This window comes from Anolis carolinensis, chromosome 4, assembly GCF_035594765.1.
Source record: "Anolis carolinensis isolate JA03-04 chromosome 4, rAnoCar3.1.pri, whole genome shotgun sequence".
NCBI lineage: Eukaryota > Metazoa > Chordata > Lepidosauria > Squamata > Dactyloidae > Anolis > Anolis carolinensis.
In genome coordinates, this window is record NC_085844.1 from 241,289,188 (window position 1) to 241,311,931 (window position 22,744).

At 40.4% G+C, this 22,744-nt stretch overlaps 1 protein-coding gene and 1 long non-coding RNA gene across 2 annotated transcripts in view; one reads left to right on the forward strand and one right to left on the reverse strand.

Moving 5' to 3' along the window:
- gata5 (GATA binding protein 5) overlaps positions 1 to 22,498 on the reverse strand; it is a 69,009-nt gene extending 46,511 nt beyond the window's left edge. The window contains exon 1 of the mRNA XM_008110167.3: positions 22,480 to 22,498. The gene's annotated coding sequence lies outside the window, so the exon portion shown is untranslated. The remainder of the gene's footprint in view (positions 1 to 22,479) is intronic.
- LOC134298530 (uncharacterized) lies at positions 5,258 to 14,064 on the forward strand. Its single transcript, XR_010005644.1, has 2 exons — positions 5,258 to 5,686; positions 13,191 to 14,064. It is a non-coding gene; the product is annotated as an uncharacterized LOC134298530 (long non-coding RNA).
- Positions 22,499 to 22,744: the final 246 nt, after the last annotated feature.

The following is a 22,744-nucleotide window of genomic DNA, read 5'->3' on the forward strand; positions in this document are numbered from 1 at the left end:
ATGATATGCTAATTATATATGTATGTATATATATATATATAGATATATACACATGCATGTATGCATATATACCTACAGTAGAGTCTCACTTATCCAACACTCGCTTATCCAACGTTCTGGATTATCCAACGCATTTTTGTAATCAATGTTTTCAATACATCGTAATATTTTGGTGCTAAATTCATAAATACAGTAATTACTATATAGCATTACTGTGTATTGAACTACTTTTTCTGCCAAATTTGTTGCATAACCTGATGTTTTGGTGCTTAATTTGTAAAAACATAACCTAATTTGATGTTTAATAGGCTTTTCTTTAATACCTCCTTATTATCCAACATATTCGCTTATCCAACATTCTTCTGGCCCGTCTATGTTGGATAAGTGAGACTCTACTGTATATACAATATAATTTACAATAATATATATTATAATATATTGTATATGCATATAATATTAATAACATTATTTTATAATACAATATAATAATATTAATGTTATATTAAATATTACATGTAATATTACTAATAATATTACAACATATTGATATAGTAGGTAAAGGTTTCCCCTGACGTTAAGTCCAGTCATGTCTGACTCTGGGGGTTGGTGGTCATCTCCATTTCTAAGCCGAAGAGCCGGCGTTGTCCGCAGACACCTCCAAGGTCATGTGGCCGGCATGACTGTATGGAGCGCCGTTACCTTCCCGCTGGAGCGGTACCTATTGATCTACTCACATTGGCATGTTTTCGAACTGCTAGGTTGGCATGAGATTGATATAGTACAATATTGTAATTTATTGCCAGTATTGTGGTATGCTAATAATATAATATTGTATGTAAATTTAATTTGTAAGCCGCTCTGAGTCCCCTTCGGGGTTAGAAGGGCGGGATATAAATGTATTAAATAAATAAATAAATACGTATTCACACTACCTTATGCCTTATACGTATTTATGATTCTATTAATGTGAAAAGAAACCATAGGTATCCTGTCATCTATTATTGACAAAACAAGTGTTTATATATGTTCTTGTGTGACTTATACCTATGTGTATTTGTTATAATTGATGTCGTTATAAAAGAGAGTACCCTGTCAGGACTGTGTACAAACAGGTTACCTATGTTTTCTTTTCACATTAATAGAATCATAAATACGTATAAGGCATAAGGTAGTGTGAATACTTATATGTAAATTATTTTCTTAAAAACCTCTGTTTCCGTATTAAAACAGTTGCCTTTTCATGGGTCTATACCAGGCATGGGCCAACTTTCTCCCTCCAGGTCTTGGACTTCAACTCCCACAATTCCCAACAGCCTACCAACCTGGAATTCCCTTGTCTTCTGGGTGTTGTTCTTTATGATCTTCTTACCTCTGGTGGAGTCTACCCTATACCACACAGCTGTGGACAAGTCTACATAGGGCACATCAACGGCAGCATTGACAAATACGAATCAAGGGACATGAAAGGCACTGCAGACTGAAGGCCCTTCCACACAGCCCTATATCCCAGAATATCAAGGCAGAAAATCCCACATTATCTGAATGTGAACTCAGATAACCAGTTCAAAGTAGATATTGTGGGATTTTCTGCCTTGATGTTCTGGGATATATATTGGGCTGTGTGGAAGGGCCCTAACTCAACCAGAGAAGTCAGTCATAGCAGAACACTTGATGAACCAATCTGGACACAGCATACTATGTGAGAACACAGAAATGCTGGACCACTCTCACAACTATCATGTCAGACTACACAGAGAAGCCATTGAAATCCACAAGCATGTGGACAACTTCAACAGAAAGGAGGAAACCATGAAAATGAACAAAATCTAGCTACCAGTATTAAAAGAAAACTCTAAAACTGGGACAGTAAATAAATAACAACACTCAAAAACAGGGGAATTCCAGACAAGAAACAATTAGGGCCAGCTAACACCTCCCAAAGAAAGATTCCCCCAGGTAGGAAGCCTGCAATGCTAATCCTCAAACAGACAAGAGTTCTTTCTCTCATCCTGGGCCTTCCACAGATATATAAACCCCACTTGCCTAGTTTCCAATATATTTCACAACCTCTGAGGATGCCTGCCATAGATGTGGGTGAAAGGTCAGGAGAGAATGCTTCTCGAATATGGCCATCCAACCCGGAAAACTCACAGCAACCCAGTGATTCCGGTGGACCTAGCATTGTAGAATGAATGCAAGTTGACACCACTTTAACTTCCTTTGCTCAGTAGCAGTAGCAGTATATAAACTAATTTCGAGGTGTAGTTTTGTATGGAATTTAACTTTCTCTGCCAAAGAGAGCTGATATCTAGTCTCATGCCCCTTCTACATTACCAGATAATCCAGGTTATCCAAGCAGAAAATCCGCGTTATCTGATTTGAACTGAATAATTTTAGTCTACACTGTCAAATAATCCAGTTCAAAGCTGATAAGGTGGGTTTTATACAGTTGTGTAAAAGGGGCCTTAGTAAGCAACAAACTCCAGGATTCCCCGGCATTGAGCCTTGCCGGTTAAAGTGGTGACCAAGGACCTCACCGCAGAGCATGGATCCACTTTAAATCCAGTTTCTGCCTCCTGCAGAAATTTGGGGCTTGTAATTTTGAGAGGGGGCCTAAACTGTTCAGCCAGGCAGGTCCTGGATGTCACTGAACTTCTGCAGGAGGCAGAAACTGGATTTAACGTGGATCCAGGCTCTAGTGCAGACATGGGCAAACTTCTGCCCTCCAAGTATTTTGGACTACAACCGGCTGTTAGGAATGGTGGGAATTGCAGTCCAAAACACCCGGAGGGCCGTAGTTTGCCCATACCTGATCTAGTGTGACGAAGCTTCAACACAGAGAGGCCTGGGTTTTGTTTAGACTTCCTTATTGGAGGAAGGTTGCTTGGGACTTCTTAAAACTTTTTCCTTTTTGAAGAAGGAAGAAAATTATGTCAGACCTACAGGTTGTGGGAATGAGTAAGAATGAGGTATCAGGCCAAATGTTAGAAAGTGGGGAGGAATATGTGTGTGTATGTGTGTGTGTGTCTTTGGAGAACTAGGCAGGGTTTCCCCATCTTTCCCTGACCTCCAGGGATGTAGTTAAGGGAGTAAAAGGAGGGAATTTCCCCCAAACGTTTCTTCCCCTCCATGAAATTTTCCTTTATTCTTCAAGTGTCTAGCATTGCAGATGCTGAAATATTTGTGTCTATATACTTATATGTATATGCATGTGTGCAAATATGTGTGTGTGTGTGTGTGTGTATAATTCCATTTTAATGGTTGCATATTTGTATATTTTAAATTGTACACTAATGTTTTTATGTCAAGCTGCTTTGGGTCTTCTTTGGGGAGATAAAGCGGGGTATACATAAATATAATATTACACACGCCTATATATATTGAGAGAGAGAGTCACCCAGATCTAGGTGCATATATGTTCCTTTTTGGGTTTATATATAGAGGGAATTTTGTGGCTATGGCAGGGTTTTGTGGGGCTGAGAGAGTGCGACTCAGGCAAGACCACCCAGTGGGTTTCCATGGCTGAGTGAAGTCTGAACCCTGTTCCCAAGCCTGGTAGTCCAAAATGCCTACAAGAAAATGAAAACAGGCAGTTACACATGCCTTCTGACCTTCTCTTCTTTGACTTCCTCGTTTGACATCACATGTTTTTAATCTATCCTCATTTATGCTTTTTTCTTGGTCAGCTGAATCTTTTTTATTGTCCTAATTTTGCTATGTATCTCTTTAAAAGCGGGAAGAACTTTGAAATAAAAAAATAATTTGATACTGGATTCCTCTCTCCCCCAATATGCCTCTTTAATCCAGTTGGTTTAATTCCAGTTGGAGGAGTTCTCTCAGCAAAGACTACTGATCTGACCAAAAAAGACAGGGAGGGAAAGATGGGTAAACTAGAACCTGGGGCAAAGACAAGCTTCCCTCCCCCCAGTTCTGAGTTTAATGGTTTTTCTGAAGAAGTTTGCAGCATTCAAGGGATTGATTTTGGCCAAGTCGCCGCTTTTTTCCTTCTGTGAAGGATTTTGCTTCAAGTTGTTTCTGATGATCATGGGTTTTCTAGGCAAGGGTTCTTCAAAGGAGATTTGCTTCCAGACTGAGATGATGTGACTTGGCTCATGTGTCTTTAATAGTCAGGAAGCAAATATTCAAACTATTCCAAGAGAAAGTGGGACTTTTTTCCTGAACCTGAACACCCCTAAAACCGAGGTCCATCCATATATTCTTGTTGGGTGCCTTTCAGTTACTTCCCATTAGCATATTTGACATATTTTTATTGCTACCTTTTCCAAATGGAGATAGAAGTTATCCCTCCATCTCTTTTTTCTTTCCCCACCCCTTGAACCCCTAATTTTTTTATTGTTGGGTTGGTGTGAGTTTTCCGGGCTGTATGTTCCAGAAGCATTTTCTCCTGACGTTTTGCCCCATCTGTGGCAGGCATCCTCAGAGGTTGTGAGTTCTGTTGGAAACTGGACAAGTGGGATTTATATATCTGTGGAAGGGTCCATGCTGGGAGAAAGAACTCTAGTCTGTTTGAGGCAAATGTAAAAGTTGCAATTGGCCATTTTGATTAGCATTGAATGGCCTTGCAGCTTCAAAGCCCGTCTGCTTCAAAGCCTGGGGGAATCCTTTGTTGGGAGGTGTTAGTTGGCCCAGATTGATTCATGTCTGGCAAGCTTGATTAGCAGTGAAAAACATTTTTTTTAATGATGATTTTTTTAAGGTAGGTTTTAAAAATACCATCTCCTTGGGAGGAAATCCCATTGAAGTCAAGACTTATGTCTAGTAACTGTCTCAAGCTTGATTGCAGTTTTATTTCTGACACATTCTGGGTTATATTTTTTTAATAATTCAAGATTGATTTATGCCCTAAGATCTAGTTAAATTAGAAGGAGGGGTGTTTGCTTAGGAATTGGCTATCAAAAGACAATAAGTACTGAAGTAACTAATTAACAATCCATCTTTGAAATGTCACATATCTCCACTTTTCGGTGTTTGGGATATGTAGTGAAGTCGGGTGGCTTTTTGATAGCAAGTCGCGTTTATTTTTATTTTATTTATTTTTATTTTTAATTTAACACAATGACTGCCGCTTTCTCTTCATTCTCACTGCTGAAGTTTCTCTTCATTCTCATTTCATGAAGCTGCCAAACCAGACATGGGCAAACTTGGGTCCTCCAGGTGTTTTGGATTGCAACTCCCACCATTCCTGACAGTTGCAATCCAAAACACCTGGAGGACCCAAGTTTGCCCTTGCCTGTATCAGCCTCACACCCAAGTCCCATAGAAAAGATTTGCTGGACAACAACACAGTTTAATATACCACAGAACGACATGGCTGGGAGTATTGCAAGGCAATAGGACGATTCCCAGCCTTCAAGATAATGCAGAAAAGATCCCGAGGACTAGAGAAAGTCATACAGAATCCTATTTCGACTGAAAGGACTGTATTTTAGAAAAATCCCTCTGTGCAAATTCAAGCCCCAATCAAAGCTTATCTCCTTCTTTAAAAAGCAAACCAAACCCTTATCGTCGTCTTGGGAAATCTTTGCAGAGAGGTCTAGGAAAGAAGGGAATCCGGACATAAAGGAAATACTATCGACGACGATTCTGGAGAGCCTGGTTCGAGTCTCCTTTGCCGCTGCCCTGAAACCCATTGGAATCACACTGTCTCAGCCTCAGAAAATCCTTGGTAGGTTGGCCTTCGGGTGGCTATCGGTTCAGAATTTAGAAACTTCAGGATTTTTGGAAGAGCTGGAAGGCTCACAATAGCAGCAACAAACAAACTAAATAGCCTGGCTTCTTTTTCCCCTCCCGTAATCTTGAGTAGAGATTATATTTGACTTTGTGTATTTGTATACATTGTGTTGATTTATTCTTTCTTTTTGTGGCTCTCTGTCCCTCGAGGTAGAAAAGAGTTCTGATTGAAAATGAGTGAAGTTTAATGAAGTTTTTCTGATGGTGGAACTACTTTACTCTCTAATTTGGAACGCTGTTTACTGTAACGGGAATAAAAACAAAGACATCCAATCTGCATGAAAAGACTTCATTCATCTCTACATTGTAGAATGAATGCAGTTTGAGACCACTTTAAGGGCCATGGCTCGAGCCTATGAAATCCTGGGAGTTGTAGTTTGGTGAAGGACCTTCTTTGGAAGAGACCTTGCAAAACTACAATTCTCCGGATGCCACAGTGTTGAAATTCTCGGAGGCAGCGCATGTTATAATGGCAAGGGAGAGAACAAGGAAAAATGACACTATTATTATCATCATTATTATTATTTACACAACGACATAGTCTGACACAGCCTACAAGATAGATATGCTGGATTTCGTATGTCATTATTATTATTATTATTATTATTAGCAACAGCAGCAGCAGAAATATTAACAATATTACTATCAGCACTGTTAGTATTAGTATTAGCGTTGTCTTTCCAGTTCCTTCTTTATTTCCTTTCAACGTCGCGGGAGAAAAAGACTTTTCTAAAAAGAGAGAATAATGTTACCGGGCTTTGATGTAATGAATTAGCTAATTACTTAATATTTATTGAATTAACTACTTAATATTAACGCCGTGTTTTCCGATTCGTCATATCACGCTGCATTTCGGATAAAAACCCCGGGCAATGAGAATTAACAACACAGGATGCATTATATTAAGAGAATAACATAACTGTAAATAGATAGATTTACCCCCTCCTTTCTAAGTAAAATCAGGCTAGAGAAAAAAAGCTTGCATAACTTATAAGAGTGTTGTCGATGGTTTTCATGGCCAGAATCACTGGGTTGTTGTGAGTTTTCCGGGCTGTATGGCCAGAACTGACGTTTCGCCCATATCTATGGCAGGCATCCTCAGAGGTTGTGAGGTCTGTTGGAAACTAGGCAATTGAGGTTTATATATGTGTGTGTGTGTGTTTGAGGAAAGTGTGACTGTTGCAATTGGCCGGCTTGATTAGAATTGAATAGCCTTGCAGCTTCCAAAGCCTATCTGCTTCCTGCCTGGGGGAATCCTTTGTTGGGAGATGTTAGTTGGCCCTGATTGATTCATGTCTGGAATTCCTGCTTTCTGAGTGATGTTCTTTATTTACTCTTCTGATTTTAGACTTTTTAAATATTGGTAACCAGTTTTTGTTCATTTTCATGGTTTCCGCCTTTCTGTTGAAATTGCCTACATGCTTGTGGATCGGGAAACCATGAAAATGAGCAAAATCTGGCTACCAGTTTTTTAAAAACCCTCTAAAATCAGGGCAGCAAATAAAGAACAACATTCAGAAAACAGAGGAATTCCAGACATGAATCAATCAGGGCCAGGAAATACCTCCCAACAAAGGATTCCTTCACTCATTTTCATGTTATTTATATAATAATAATAATAATAATAATAATAATAAACTTTATTTATACCCCGCCACCATCTCCCCAACGGGGACTCGGGGCGGCTAATATATATATATATCCCGCCCTTCTCACCCTAAAGAGGACTCAGGGCGGCTCACAACCTCTGAGGATGCCTGCCCTGGATATGGGTGAAACTTCAGGAGAGAATGCTTCTGGAACATGGCCGTACAGCCTGGAAAACTCACAGAAACCCAAATTGATGGTTGGATAGCAGTCTGAGCAAGCCTTAAACCAACCTCCTTTTGTGTCCATGCATGTGTGTATGTGCCTGCCTGCCTGCCTGCCTGCCTGCCTGCCTGCCTGCCTGCCTGCCTGCCTGCCTGCCTGCCTGCCTGCCTGCCTGCCTGCCTGCCTGCCTGCCTATCTATCTATCTATCTATCTATCTATCTATCTATCTATCTATCTATCTATCTATCTATCTATCTATCTATCTATCTATCTATCTATCTATCTATCTATCGAGTATAGTGTGTGTGTGTGTGTGTGTGTGTGTAGTTGTGCCTTCAAATCGCATGCCAATTTCTGGTGTCTCCATGAATTTCATAGGATGCTTAGCGTTGGTTTCTCCATTTCCTTCCTCTCTGGAATAAAGTGGTCTAAATAGAAGCTTCTGGAACTTTTTGACTATTGGATTTAATAAGCAGTGGAAGAGTAACTATTAATTGCAACAAGGCAAATGGGCCTAGCATGAACACGAATGATGCCGGCCTCACTTGCTTGCTGGGTTGCTTGCCACGCAAGAAACCGGTGGAAGGAGCCTAGTGCGTGCGCCTCGAATGTGTACGTGTGTGTACACACAGCCCCTTGTTCCAGGGCAGCCCTTTGCCCCAATTCCAATTGGTCCAGGAACAAATCTCCCGTGCAGGTTTCATAAACACGTTTGCAACCAACGCTTGGCTCCGAAGTCCAAGGAAAAAATCGTCTCCTTCTTGTAACAGCCATCGTCTCTCCAAAGGAGAGGAGTCCAGAGGGCTTGAAGGAAGCCTCCAAGCATCTATTTCATTGAGAGTGAAGGGAAAGAAGAAAAAAAAGGAAGAAAAAAAAAAGGGGGGGGGGTCTTTTTTAATCCACCCAACTTCGATTTAACATGACCCCGATTTCATGGAGTGATAGGTCGGGCTGCCTTTCACGCACTTTGTTTCACGCACCCGCCCGAAATAAATCAATGTCAAAATCCCCAAATGAAGCCTGTTTTTAGGTTTTTGCTCTGTCTTTTCTTTCCCGAATTTTTGTTTTCAGACCAAGTGTATGATGCTTTTTAAAAAGTCTCCTTTATGGAGAGAAAATGCGGGGTATAAATAAACTTAACACTACTACTACTATTACTAACAATAATAGCAACAATAATAATAATACCTTGTCATTCTAGGCCCCCCAAAGCCGGTTTACAAATATTCAAACCCATGAATTTACTTTTAAGCGCGCTCAGCGAATGACTTTAAGCATTAGATGTTTGCTCTTGTGTGTCTTCAAGTCATTTCTGAGTTATGGCGAATCTGTCTCTGATTTGTCTGTGTGACTCCGTGTGTGTCCGAGAGTGTGTGACTCCAGGCCCCTTCCACACAGCTGAATAAAATCCCACATTATCTGCTTTGAACTGGATTATATAGAATGTGGACTTAGATATACCAGTTCAGAGAAGATATCTGGGATTTTCTGCCTTGATATTCTGGGATATAGGGCTGTGTGGAAGGGCACCCAGTGGGCTTCCACTGCCCAACAGAGAATCAAACTCTGCCGCGAATCTGCACTGTGGAATTAATGCAGTTTGACTTTACTTTAGCCCTTTCCACACAGCTGTATAAAATCCCAATTGAACTGGACTATATGGCAGTGTGGACTCAGGGCTCTTCCACACAGCTCAATATCTCAGAATATCAAGGCAGAAAATCCCATAATATCTGCTTTGAACTGGGTTATCTGAGTCCACATTCAGATAATGTGGGATTTTCTGCCTTGATATTCTGGGAAATAGGGATGTGTGGAAGGGCCCTCAGATAACCCAGTTCAAAGCAGATACTGTGGATTATCTGCTTTGATATTCGAAGGGCCCTTGCACACAGCCAGATAACCCAGAATATCAAGGCAGGAAATCCCACAATATCTGCTTTGAACTGGGTTATCTGAGTCCACACTGCCAGATAATCCAGTTCAAAACAGATAATGCGGGATTTTATTCAGGTGTGTGGAAGGGGCCTGGGTTATATGGCTGTGTGGAAGGACCCTTTAACTGCCATGGCTCAGTGCTATGGAATCCTGGGATGTGTAGTCTGATGAAGCCCTTGGACTAGTTTACAGAGAAGAGTAAATACCATGTAAAACTACAGCTCCCAGGATTCCATAGTGTTGAGTCAAGGCAGTTGAAAGTAGTGTCAAGCTGCATTAATTCTACAGTGGAGGTGCACTCCTTCTTTTCAGACTAATAATCTAAGACTCAAAGGATATGTTTCAAGTGTTTTCTTTTAAATAATAATAAAATACATAATGATCAGGGGAAAAAAATCCTTGGTTCCAGTGGAAGGAGATTTGGGTCCCTTCTAACATAAAAAATATGAAATAGGTAGAAATTCAACAAGAGATGCTTTTGTGTGTGTGAAAAAGCAGACATACCCCTTTGAATGACTGCCTGAAACAACAGCAAGCATTTCTCTTTGTGTGTGTACAGTATGTATGTGTGAGAAAGAGGGAGGGGGAGGGATTGATAAGGCACCAATCTTATTTGCATATCTTTTGCAGTTCTGGAAACATTTAAGTTTGCTCCAATCCAGTAGTTATAGCACTACTGGATTTGTTGAGGTAGTTGAGGTAGTATCTCACTTTAACTGACATGGTAATATTGTATGGAGTTCTGGGATTTCCAGTTTGCTGTTGTTATTGTGTGCTTTTAAGTTTTTTTCTAACTATGGTAACCATATAGTGATCTTATCACTTGGTTTTCTTGGGAAGACATTGTGTTCCCCAAGGCTGAAAAACTATGCCTTGCTCAAGGCCTAGTCAGTGAGTTTCTGCGGCTGTGTGGGATTCAAACCCTAGGCCCCAACTCGTAGACCACACTGGCTTCCTAAGAGCCCAGACACATTGCAATTAATGGGATTAGTTAGTTATGATTTACATAAATGTCACCAATTTCTTTGGGGTCGCTCTAGTTGGGACTAGCACTAATTTTGTTGCTATGTGCCTTCAAGTCATGTTTGATTTATGGCAACCAAGGTAAAGCCAACCAAGGTTTTCTTGATAAGATTTGTTCAGAGGGGTTTGTTTTTGCTTTCCTTTGAGTCTGAGAGATTGTAATTTGCTCAAACTCATCCAGGGGATTAGATCTCTGGTCCCCAGCATCATAGTCCAACTCTCAAGCCACTACTCCACACTTGCTTTAGTATTAGATTTAGTCCAGTATACAGTATTTAAGGACAGGATGCTGGGGTTTATAATCAAGTTCTTTAATAAATAGTAGTTACTCTGCATTATCTTCCTTTGGTCCATGCAAGATCTGTGAAAAATAGATAATTCCTCTTTTCTATTCTTCAAAGCATTCTTATGCCTGTGGGTGAGGGAAAGGGCTTGAACAAGAAGTCTTCCTGTAAGAAACTTCTAACTTCTCAGAAAAAAAAATTCCCACTCCTTTCAGTAAGTTTACTCTCAGATACCATACATAGGAAGGTCTAGTTTTTAAAAAAATGACTAACATGGGATCGGAAGGTATATAACTGGTACGGAATTACTTTGGGGGAGATGGTTTCAAAAGGCTTCCTAAAAGGTTTATACAAAAGAAGGATGTGTGTTGGCTCTTTTTTACTATCATGTTCTATGGATTTTAACTGCACTTCCAGTTCAACAATGGATACAGAAGCCCATTTTCTTAAACAAAGAACACAAAATTAAATGATCACACTGAGGATACAATATATAGTTTTCAATAATGGACAGACAAATCTCTTTGGGCATTAGCAAATGGGCTCTTTGGTATTAGTTGTGTATCTGTCTTTATATCCCTGTTAAAAGCCATAATAAACTGTATTCTTCATAAACTTCTCTAATCCATTTATAAGGTAGATGCTATTACCACCCCCTGTGGCACTAAATTAAAGCTAGAAGGGAAGCTTATTGGAACATGTTCCCATTTGTGGGGGTGGAAGATTTCAACATGGTATTAAAGAATGCCAAAGACAGGATTGTCCACTGTATTTCTAATGTCTATGTATGGTTAGGAAAGCTGGGCTATGAAAAGACCTGGAAAGCAACTGGTTTGAATGTTGGGCTATGACTCTGAAAACCAGGATTGGGATCTCCACTTGGCTATGAAACCTATGGGTGAAATTGGGAAAGCCACACTCTCTCAGCCTCAAAGGAAGGCAATGGCAAATCTTTTCTGAACAAATCTGGCCAAGAAAACCTTAGGGCCACCATGAGTCAGAAACAATTTGAAGGCACATAGCATGAACAACAAGAAAGCTGATAGGAAGAAAATCAAACCAATTGAAAGAAGGAGATGGAGATTTCTGTGGATCTCCAAAATGACTATGGACTTATCCTGAGTAGACTGCACCCATTAGAAAAGACAATGATGCTTGGTAAAGTAGAAGGCAGTTGAAAAAGAGAAAGGTCAGTTTACTGGTGGATGGATGCCATCAAAGAAGCCCCAACGGTCTCAAATTTGCAAGGCCTGAGCAGGGCTCCTGAAAACAGTGTGACTTGGAAGTCTCTCATTCATAGAAGTGCCATAGGTCAAAGTCAACTTGACTGCAAGTGGTAAGAACAAATAGCTTTGCATTTGTGAACAAGGCCTTAGCAATTTAACTCAATGGATGGATAAACCTTTCTCTTGTGTAGGACCTCACATTGAGGATGAGGTGAACTTGTTTTCTGCTATTTTGGAGACAAGCACATGGAGCAATGGTTTCAAATTACAGAAAAAAAGATCCTATTTAAACATTAGGAAGAATTTCCGGAAGGTAAGAATTGTTAGGCAGTGATATGTGAAACAAATGGAACAAGTGCTACTTCTGTTCCAATCACATTGAAGAACCATCTAAATCTGGAATCTAGATCTAACCTTATGGCTGGCAACTACCAACCATGTGCTACCATGTGCCGTAATATATTGCCATAAATACTTGGATCAAAGAATTCCATCTTTTTCTCCTAGAATTCAGACACACCTCAGTATGAACCAGAACCTTGGATGAGAATATGCAAATGAAAAGCTAGTGCCATGTCAATTAGAGCCTATTTGATCCTCAATAATTTGGTTCATAAAGTTCATGAAACAGGTTGAGTTCTGCGACACAGCTCACTCCTTTTATTTTCCCCATATAAGTGAATATTTTCCAGAATTCTGGCAGGTTTGTAGTATAGGGACCTGTACAGTTGTAGAAGTCTTCCCACCACATGTAGACCCTTCATCATAAAAGCAACCATGCTGTGAATAAATCATCGGGATTTACAGTAAGATATATTTATTGTTTTGCCTGATTCTCACTGAGGTGGATAGGATGTTTCTGGATTTCCTCATGATAGATTTCAGCACTAGTTTTTAAATGATCAGGCTCTGTTCTGTACAAAATATACCTTGACTGGAGAAAACCAGAATGGCAGGAAGAAGATGTGGTTGGAATCCTTCTCAGTGAGAGTTATTTTTCTATAGAAGCCAGAGGAAGGCAGAGGCTGGCCCTGAGAACAGTAAAAAACCCTTAGCTTCCCAAGATCTTTTCTGTGCATAAATATATTGAATCATTTGGAAATATTTTTATATTTATTATTAAAATAATCACAATATTTTTGTCATTATTATTAGGTGTTTTCAAGACAGCTCTAAGGTATGGAGAACAATACCTTAGTTGAATCATTAATCATCATGGAGGCAGCAGCTAAAGGAACCAGAAGAAGCCAAGGGTGCATCTACATTGTAGAATGAATGGAGTTAGTTGGGCGAGGCATCAGTACTCTTTTGGCAGAAACAGCTACAGCTCCCATGATTCCATAGCACTGAACCATGGCAGTTAAAGTGGTGTAAAACTGGTCGGGCTGTGGCGCAGGCTGGTTAGCAGACAGCTACAACAAATCACTCTGACCAAGAGGTCATGAGTTCGAGGCCAGTCAGTGCCTGTGTTTGTCTCAGTCTCTGTTCTATGTTATATGGCATTGAATGTTTGCCTTATATGTGTGCAATGTGATCTGCCCTGAATCCCCTTCGGGCTGAGAAGGGCGGAATATAAATACTGTAAATAAATAAACAAAGTGATATACAGTAGAGTCTCACTTATCCAACATAAACGGGTCAGCAGAACGTTGGATAAGCGAATATGTTGGATAATAAGGAGAGATTAAGGAAAAGCCTATTAAACATCAAATTAGGTTATGATTTTACAAATTAAGCACCAAAACATCATGTTATACAACAAATTGGACAGAAAAAGTAGTTCAATATGCAGTAATGCTATGTAGTAATTACTATATTTATGAATTTAGCACCAAAATATCACAATATATTGAAAACATTGACTACAAAAATGCGTTGGATAATCCAGAACGTTGGATAAGCGAGTCTTGGATAAGTGAGACTCTACTGTATCACTGAATACTGCAATATTCACAGGACTGGTTTCTGTGGATTCATTTACTGGTGTCCAATAAAATATGTTCTGTTTAGGCATTTTCTAGGTCCTTAAGCATGACTCTTTGGTATTCTTGTGCCCTCATTTCATCAGTCTTCATTATTATGTGCATTTTCACATAACCAGGCAAAATCCAGGAACAAACTAAAGTTATGATTATTCATGCCATTGTATTTCTATGTATGGTTGTGAAAGCTGTATAGTCAAGAAGGAAAATCAGTCAGTTTTAGATGTAGGGGCAGATAAGAGTTCTGTGGATACCAGGGACTGGTGGACAAGCAAATGAATGGGTCCTAGATCAAATCAGGCCTGAATGCTCCCTAGAAACTAAGATGACAAGTCTGAGCCTGTTGTACTTTGGTCATATTGTGAGCCATAATGCTTGTTAAGGTGAAAGATTGTAGGAAAAGAGGAAGAACTCATTCCAGATGGATAGTTTCAATCTGGAGTGCCAAAGCCTTGGGTTTAAGTCTGGATCTACACTGCCATAATGTAGTTCAAACAGCAAATATATGGTAGTGTAGATCCAGTTCTGAGATGGCTGTTCATAGGATGTGTTGGAATTTTTTAATTCATCAGGTCATTATAAGTTAAAATCGATGTAAAAGTGGCTAACAGTAATTTTAAAAATCCTAGTTTTTTTCAAAATGTGTTCAGAGGAGCTTTTGCCATTGTTTCCTTTTGGTCTGAATGACAGTGTGACTTACCCAAAGTTATCCAGTGGATTTGCATGTCTATGTGGAGATTCAAAGTCCCAACTCTCAGAATTCTTGTTATACAGTTTAATGCCTATATTTTTTAAAATTATTTTTTTTAAAAAAAAGTTTTCTTTGTAAGGCCTACTCACAGTGTTACTGTGATAAACTGGATAAGAAGAGAGTGACGTATCTGGTCTTAGTGCCCTTTCACACTACACAATTATAGGACTGTGCTTCCACTCTGGCTGCATCCAATGAAATCCTGGGATTTGTAGTTTGGTGAGTCACTAAATGTAACTGGTAGAAAACCAAAATAAGAGCTAGACAAGATAAAAACAATAGGACACTTTTGTAAATACAGTACTTGGAATCAATTTATTGCATATGTAGGAATAAAAACAACTCCAAGGAGTTCACAGAAAGATCATCTAAAGTTCTGGAAAATTTTACTTTGATTCATAATTTAATTATTTGTGTGGACCCATATTACTATATAAAACAGGAGTCATCTGTAACAAACAAAAACGAAAATATATTGCAACTGTTTGGCCTGTGACTGCAACAATGAACTCACTGGAGGAAAGGAAAAATATAAATGCTATCAAATTGAAAGAAACCTTGAATTGAAGGCTATTAGACTTGAAGGGGTAGAGCCAGCATAATACTATATTGGTTTGAGTGCTGGACTATGGCTTTGGAGACCATGATTCAAATCCCTGTTCAACCATGGAAACCCTCTGAGTGACCTTGGAAAAAAAAGGAAGACAAAGCCAAACGTCCTCTGAGCAAATATTGCAGAGAAAACCCCATTATAGATTGGCTTAAGGATTCCAAGAGTACACTGGGCGGAGCAGACCTTAAACAGAAGACAATGGAGAGAAGTTAATAGTTTCTGGAAGTTAACCTCTACAAGAAGCTTGGCATTAGGAGCCAAACCAAATTACTAGTCCCATGGAATCAGTAGGATTTACTCAAATATCCATCCCAGAAATGGTCCAAAGGGTGAAAATATGACTTGCGGAAGGTCATCCGCTCAGTGGTTTTATATGGCTGAGGGAGGATTATCTCTTTTGTCTCTGAAAGCCCCATCTCAAAACACTACACTAGCGCTCTTAATTTGAATAGGTTGTCAAATGTGAAGTCAACATCTAGGTAAATCTTATCTGTTCAATTAGTCTGCTCTACCCCTTACATTTATGTCAATGAGGTCTACTGGTTTGAACATTGGAGACCAGGGTTTAAGAGCCAGGAAACCCACAGGGTGAACTTGGGCAAATCCTACACTTTCATCCTCAGAAGAAGGCAATGACAAACCTCTTCCGAGAAAAGCTTACCAAGAAAACTTTGCGACAGGTTTGCCATAAATTGGGAGACTGGAAGACCCACAACAACAACAACAACAAAAAGATTTCCTTTGGGTTGCTAGAACACTATCAAAGTGTGTTGTTAAAGCCTGGAATCATGGATTGCTGTGAGTTTTCCAGGCTGTATAGCCATGTTCCAGAAGCATTGTCTCCTGATGTTTCACCCACAAAAAATCTGAAATGAACAAAATAAAAAATGAACAAAATCTGGCTACCAATATTTAAAAACTCTAAAATCAGGACACTAAATAAAAAACAACACTCAGAAAACAGAGAAATTCCAGACATGAATCAATCAAGGCCAGCTATCACCTTCCAACAGGTAGGAATCAGCCAGGCTTTGAAGCTCCAAGGCCATTCAATGCGAATCAAGGTGGCCAATTTCAACATTCACACTTCCCTCAAGCAGACAAGAGTTCTTTCTCCCACCCTGTGGACATTATTCCACAGATGTATAAACCCCAATTGCCTAGTTTCCAATATATCTCCCAACCTCTGATGATGCCTGCCATAGATGTGGATCAAACGTCAGGAGAGAATGCTTCTGGAACTTGGCCATATAGCCCGGATAACTCACAGCAACCCGCTATCAAAATGATAACCAGAGGAAAAAAAAATAAAAGGATAATGGATAAAGCAATAGACATTTTGTCAGCACACAATTTTTCCATCTCCCACTATTTGCTCCCTGGCTTGAAGCAGAGACAGAGAAAAGGCCGTAAATATCTAGAAATCACGGGTAGGTGTTGTTAATAATTCGCAGCTGGGCTGGATGGGAAGAAGAGGAGGAGGAGGAGGAGAGGAGATTTAGGAGGGTCTAGATTTAGGAGGGGTCGTGGTCCAGGTGAGCTCCTCTTTCCCAATCCCGGGACAGACAGCTCGGCGCCCTTGAGACTCCCTGCTCCTAATCCAGTCCCTGTTTGATTTGTAGACCTTTTGCCCCAACAGCCTCCTGAGGCCCAGAGGAGACTCAGAACCAAGGTACTTGGCTTTTTGCACTCAAGTCGTGACTCCAGAAAGGAACGACCAATATGAAGCATAAAGATGCCCAGGGAGACTACACTGCAGAATTAGTGCAGTTCAACCCCACATTAATTGCCATGGCTCAATGTTATGGAATAACGGGATTTGTAGTTTGGTGAGGCACCAGGGGTAAAGACCTTGTACATCTACAACTCCTATGATCCCATAGCATTGAGCCATGGCAGTTAAAGTGGGGTCAAGCTTATTCTGGAATTAGATGTACCCTGTATACTATAGCATTATATCAGTTCCATATCAATTTAACTATCCTGAGTATTTCCTACCCAATTTTGAGATTTGGAGTTTGGAAAGGTGATTCAAATTCTTTATAAATAGTTACAGACACTTCTCTGCCAAGAGGTGTAGGTACTTCACCAAACTAGAAATCCTAAGATTCCATAGGATGGAGCCTATTATCCCTCCCAAAGGGAGACTAATAATAATAATAATAATAATAATAATAATAATAATAATAATAATAGAACTTTATTTCTAGACTGCCCTCTCTCCCCAAGGGACTCAGGGCGGTTTACAGACACAAAACAAAAAGGCAAACAGTGCCTCAAATGAGTACAAACACATCAAAATAATACAAGATAATGCATAGAAACAACAGTAAACTTACCACAAAAATTAAGCATGGGGATGAAAATAGGACTTCAATTGGCTTTTAGGAATTGTGGGGGTTGAAGTCCATCATTCTTCCAGGGATTCATATATTGGGTTCTAGATCAGGCAAGGGGGGGGGGGGCTAGGACCCCCATCAGTTCTAGCTAAAGTACTCCCAGTCGGCTGGGAGTTGCAACCTAACAACTTCTGGAGGACCACATGCATCCCAATCTGCTCTCCATGCTCTGAAGGGCTGAGATGATCTCTCCAAGAAACAGTACAGTGAAGAAAATAAGCGATTCATGTTGTTGTGTGGCTTCAAGTTGTTTCATAGTGTGGTGATCTAAGGGGAACCTATCACTGGGTATTCTTGGCAAAAATTTGTTCAGAAGAGATTTGCCATTGCCTCCCTCTGAGGCTGAGAGGGTGTGACTTAATACCCAGGTTCGTCCAGGCTGAGTTTCCATTGTAGAATGAATACAACTTGACTCGACTTTAACTGCCATGGAATCATGGGAGCTGCAATTTCTCAGGATGCACTGGAAACCAGTAAGTTTATTCGGGGAGCAAGCCCCCACAGTCAATGGGATTGGAGCAAGATGTAACACATGATATCCACATTGTAATGTGGAAGGCTTTCATGGCTGGAATCACTGGGTTGCTGTGAGTTTTCCGGGCTGTATGGCCATGTTCCAGAAGCATTCTCTCCTGACCTTTTACCCACATCTATGGTAGGCATCCTCAGAGTTTGTGAGGTTTGTTGGAAACTAGGCAAGTGGGGTTTATATATCTGTGGAAGGTCCAGGGTGGGAAAATAGAACTTTTGTCTGTTGGAGTCAAGTGTAAGTATTGCAATTAATCCCCTTGATTGGCAGCACCTTCAAGGTCTGGCTGATTCCTGCCTGGGGGAATGCTAAACCACTCTCACAACGACCATGTCAGACTACACAGAGAAGCCACTGAAAACCACAAGCACGTGGACAATTTCAACAGAAAGGAGGAAACCAAGAAAATGAACAAAATCTAGCTACCAGTATTTAAAAAATTAACATCAGGGGAGTAAATAAAGAACAACATTCAGAAGACAGGGGAATTCTAAACCGGAAACAATCAGGGAAAGCTAACATCTCCCAACAAAGGATTCCTCCAAGCAGGAAACAGCCAGGCTTTGAAACTGCAAGGCTGTTCAATGCTAAATCAAGGTGATTAATTGCAACATTCACACTTGCCTCCAACAGACAAGAGTTCTTTCTCCCACCCTGGACATTATTCCTAGTTTGTTGGAAACTAGGCAAGTGGGGTTTATATATCTGTGGAAGGTCCAGGGTGGGAGAAAGAGCTCTTGTCTGCCTGATGCAAGTGTGAATATTGCAACTGGCCATCTTGATTAGCATTGAATAGCCTTGCAGCTTCAAAGATTCACTGCTTCCTGCTTGGGGGAAACCTTTTTTAGGAGGTGATTAATTGGCCCTGATTGTTTCATGTTAGGAAAATGAAGGACACTGCAGACTAACTCCACCAGAGAAGTCAGCCATAGTAGAGCACTTGATGAACCAACCTGGACACACAAAATGCTGGACCACTCTAACAACCATCATGTCAGACTACACAGGGAAGACACTAAAATCCACAAGCACATGGGCAATTGCAACAGAAGGGAGGAAACCATGAAAATGAACAATATCTGGCTACCAGTATTTAAAAAACTCTAAAATCAGGACAGTAAATAAAGAACAACACCCAGAAAACAGGGGAACTCCAGATATTAAACAATCAGGGCCAGGTAACACCTCCCAACAAAGGATTCCTCCAGGCAGGAAGCCACCAGGCTTTGAATCTGCAAGACTATTCAATACTAATCAAGGTAATCAGTTGCAACAGTCACACTTGCCTCCAAAAGACAAGAGTTCTTTCTCCCACCCTGGACATTTCACAGATATAGAAACCCCACGTCACAAGTTTCCAACAAATGTCACAACCGTCGAGGATGCCTGCCATAGATGTGGGTGAAGGAGAGAATGCTTTCAGAACATGGCCATACAGCCCGGAAAACTCACAGCAACCCAGGTATCCACGTTCCGTATACAAGATCATTCCTTTCCTTAAAAAAAAAAGAAGATAATTAACAGTTTCAAAACAACACTTGAATGGCTATCTGTGCTTTATGAGTGCCTGGACGGCCAATTGCCGGCTAGATCTCCACTCATTTCATGCTTGAAAACGCAGAGAAATGCAAGAGGAGGTGCAAAACACGAGCCCGCAGATTTCCTCTTTATTTCTTTCTTTATCAAAAAGACAGACAGATTGATAAATGGCACAAAGTGCGATTCTGCGGATCCATCTCATTAAGAAGCAAAGGGATTTAACTACCAAATTGAAAGCAAGTTTGGACCAGGGCCTGAGGTCTTACCTTGAGTTGAAGACAACTACTAATCCGAAACAAATGTGGAAGAGCGCCCATATATCTGTCTGTCTGGCTGTCCAGCTGCTTGATGGCAAGTGATGATGGATGTCATTTAAACAATTAATACAAAATTAATATAAAATCCCTGTGTCTCCCCACAGGAACATGCGGATATTAGATCTAGGTTTTTGCGCCTTGTTGAGTGTATCTACAGTGCAGAATTAATGCAGTTTGACACCACTTTAACTGCCATAGCTCAAGGCTATGAAATCATGGGAATTGGACTTACACTATGTAAAACACACACCAATTAAAATAGGCTTTGTGAGACTTTTCGAGATTTTTTTCCAACCGCAGCCTCCCTGGTTCCATAACTACTGAGCCCTGTCAGTTGAAGTGGGGTCAAACTGCATTAATTCCGCAGTGCAGCCTCCCTCTCTGTGCTGGCGCGGCTTTCTCTCTGGTCTCAGCCCTGGAAAGTCCACAAAGACAGGCCAGTTTCCTAGGAAATTGTAGTCCAGGAGGGAATTTCACTGTACTTTCTCCCAGGACGATTAGCATTTATGGTCTCCGAGCGACCAGCGTTAGAAACGAGAAGCCTTCCCTTTGCACCGCTTGTTCTTCTTGAATTCATTTCCAGATTTTGCAAACATTACTTTTAGTTATTGAATGCGAAATAGCTCATTCTTCCTATTCCTCATTATGTGGTCATGTGAAAAAAAAAACCCTAACAAAACCTCGATTGCATTGTTCAGCTAGACACTTATTTGATAAAGATAACACATTATTATTATTATTATTATTATTATTATTATTATTATTATTATTATTATTATTATTATTAATTCCTCCTCCTCTTCTTTAGGAATTGGAAAAGCCTTTTGAATTTCAAATATCGGGGAGACGATCCAGCCTTTAAAATCACATTGGTTTCCAATCGCAGTGAGTTAAAGACCTTTGTTTTAATTTCGCACCGAGGCTGGGTCGACACTTTCAAATATAATGCAATCTGAATTGCATTATATGGTCAATGTAGACCCACATCATGCAATTCAATGCAGTTAAACTGCATGACATGGTTCTACACTGAACATATAATGAGGTATCTAACTGCATTATATGGCAGTGGAGCTCCAGCCTCAGATAAATGGATTCCCTCCCTCCCCCGGTTCTACTTTCGCATTTAATATGAAGTATTAAGGTTTGGTTCAACCATGTTTGTTCTCACCGCTAGTTTATTTCCATCGGTTTTATTCTGAAGTATATTCCCCTGAGTTCAATGGGATACACATCCCGGTTTGTATGGTTTTGTTGTGTGTTTTTCTTTCAGACTTATGGGAACTCTAAAACAGACCAGTCGGCTTCTGAGGCTGAGAAAGTGTGACTTGCCCAAAGTCCCTCCAGTAAGTTTTCAGGTCCAAGGCTCAAACAACTATACGAAATTGAGACCTGAATACGTATGGGACCACAGGCTAAATTGTTCGGATTTGCCTGTCTGTCAAAGCCTGAATGTGATTTCCCAAGAGCAGGAACCCACTTCTGTGTTTAACACCCAAGCAGAACCTTAAGGCTAGAAAATGCATATGTGTGACACGGGTTGTTTTTCCTTAAAGCCGCCTTTTGAAAAATTCAGTGTATTTTTCTTCCTCCACCCCCCTGCCACCACTGTTTCTTATAAAGTTAGAAAACCATTTTAAAAGAAGATTTAATGTCAGCGGCACGCTATGAATTCGGTGACATTTCCATCTCAGGGTTGTTGTGTGTTTTCCGGCCATGTTCCAGAAGCATTCTCTCCTGACGTTTCACCCACATCTGGGCAGGCATCCTCAGAGGTTGTGAGGTACGCATATACCTGACATAGACGTGGGCGAAACGTCAGGAGAGAATGTTTCTGGAACATGGCCACACAGCCCGGAAAACACACAACAACCCTGTGATTCCGGCCATGAAAGCCTTCGACATTTCCATCTCACAATAACATCGCACGGAGCCAGGCGGATAAAGTGATATGAAACTGGTATACATGTGCAGTGTGGACACACCTTCAGTCTGCTGTCAATTAAGGAGAGCATCTCCGTGGCTAATGGAAACCTTTCCCGGCCGGATCGATATAATCCTCTCTGCTCTGAAAGGAACAAACCCCACTGGATTTAAACACGAGGATATTAAATATGCAGCCAGATTAATAATAATAATAATAATAATAATAATAATAATAATAATAATAATAATAATAATATGATATCTTGTTTGCTGTGTCATACAATGTCGTTGAGTTATAATGATAATGATGATGATGATGGTGCCCAGGAACCCAACTTTCCTATAAAACCCTTTCAAAGACTGTATATTTCTAAATATATATAATTACCTTTCCCTTTCCCATCTGTTGCGGCTGCAGAGTCTTTTTTGGACTCTCAAGGTCCGGATTGCAGGTGAAATCGGCAAATGAGGAGCGAACTAGTGGTAGAAATAAAGAGAAAAAATTATCTCTCCCAGGCACATCTTGCTGGGAAAACGAGATAATAATTGGGAGGAGGGTGATAATAAGAGAGGAAACATTGGAGGAGGGAAGGCAAAGCAAAAGGATCCTGTCCTTATGGAGTTTCTCACCAGTTTTTCAATCCCCAACCCAC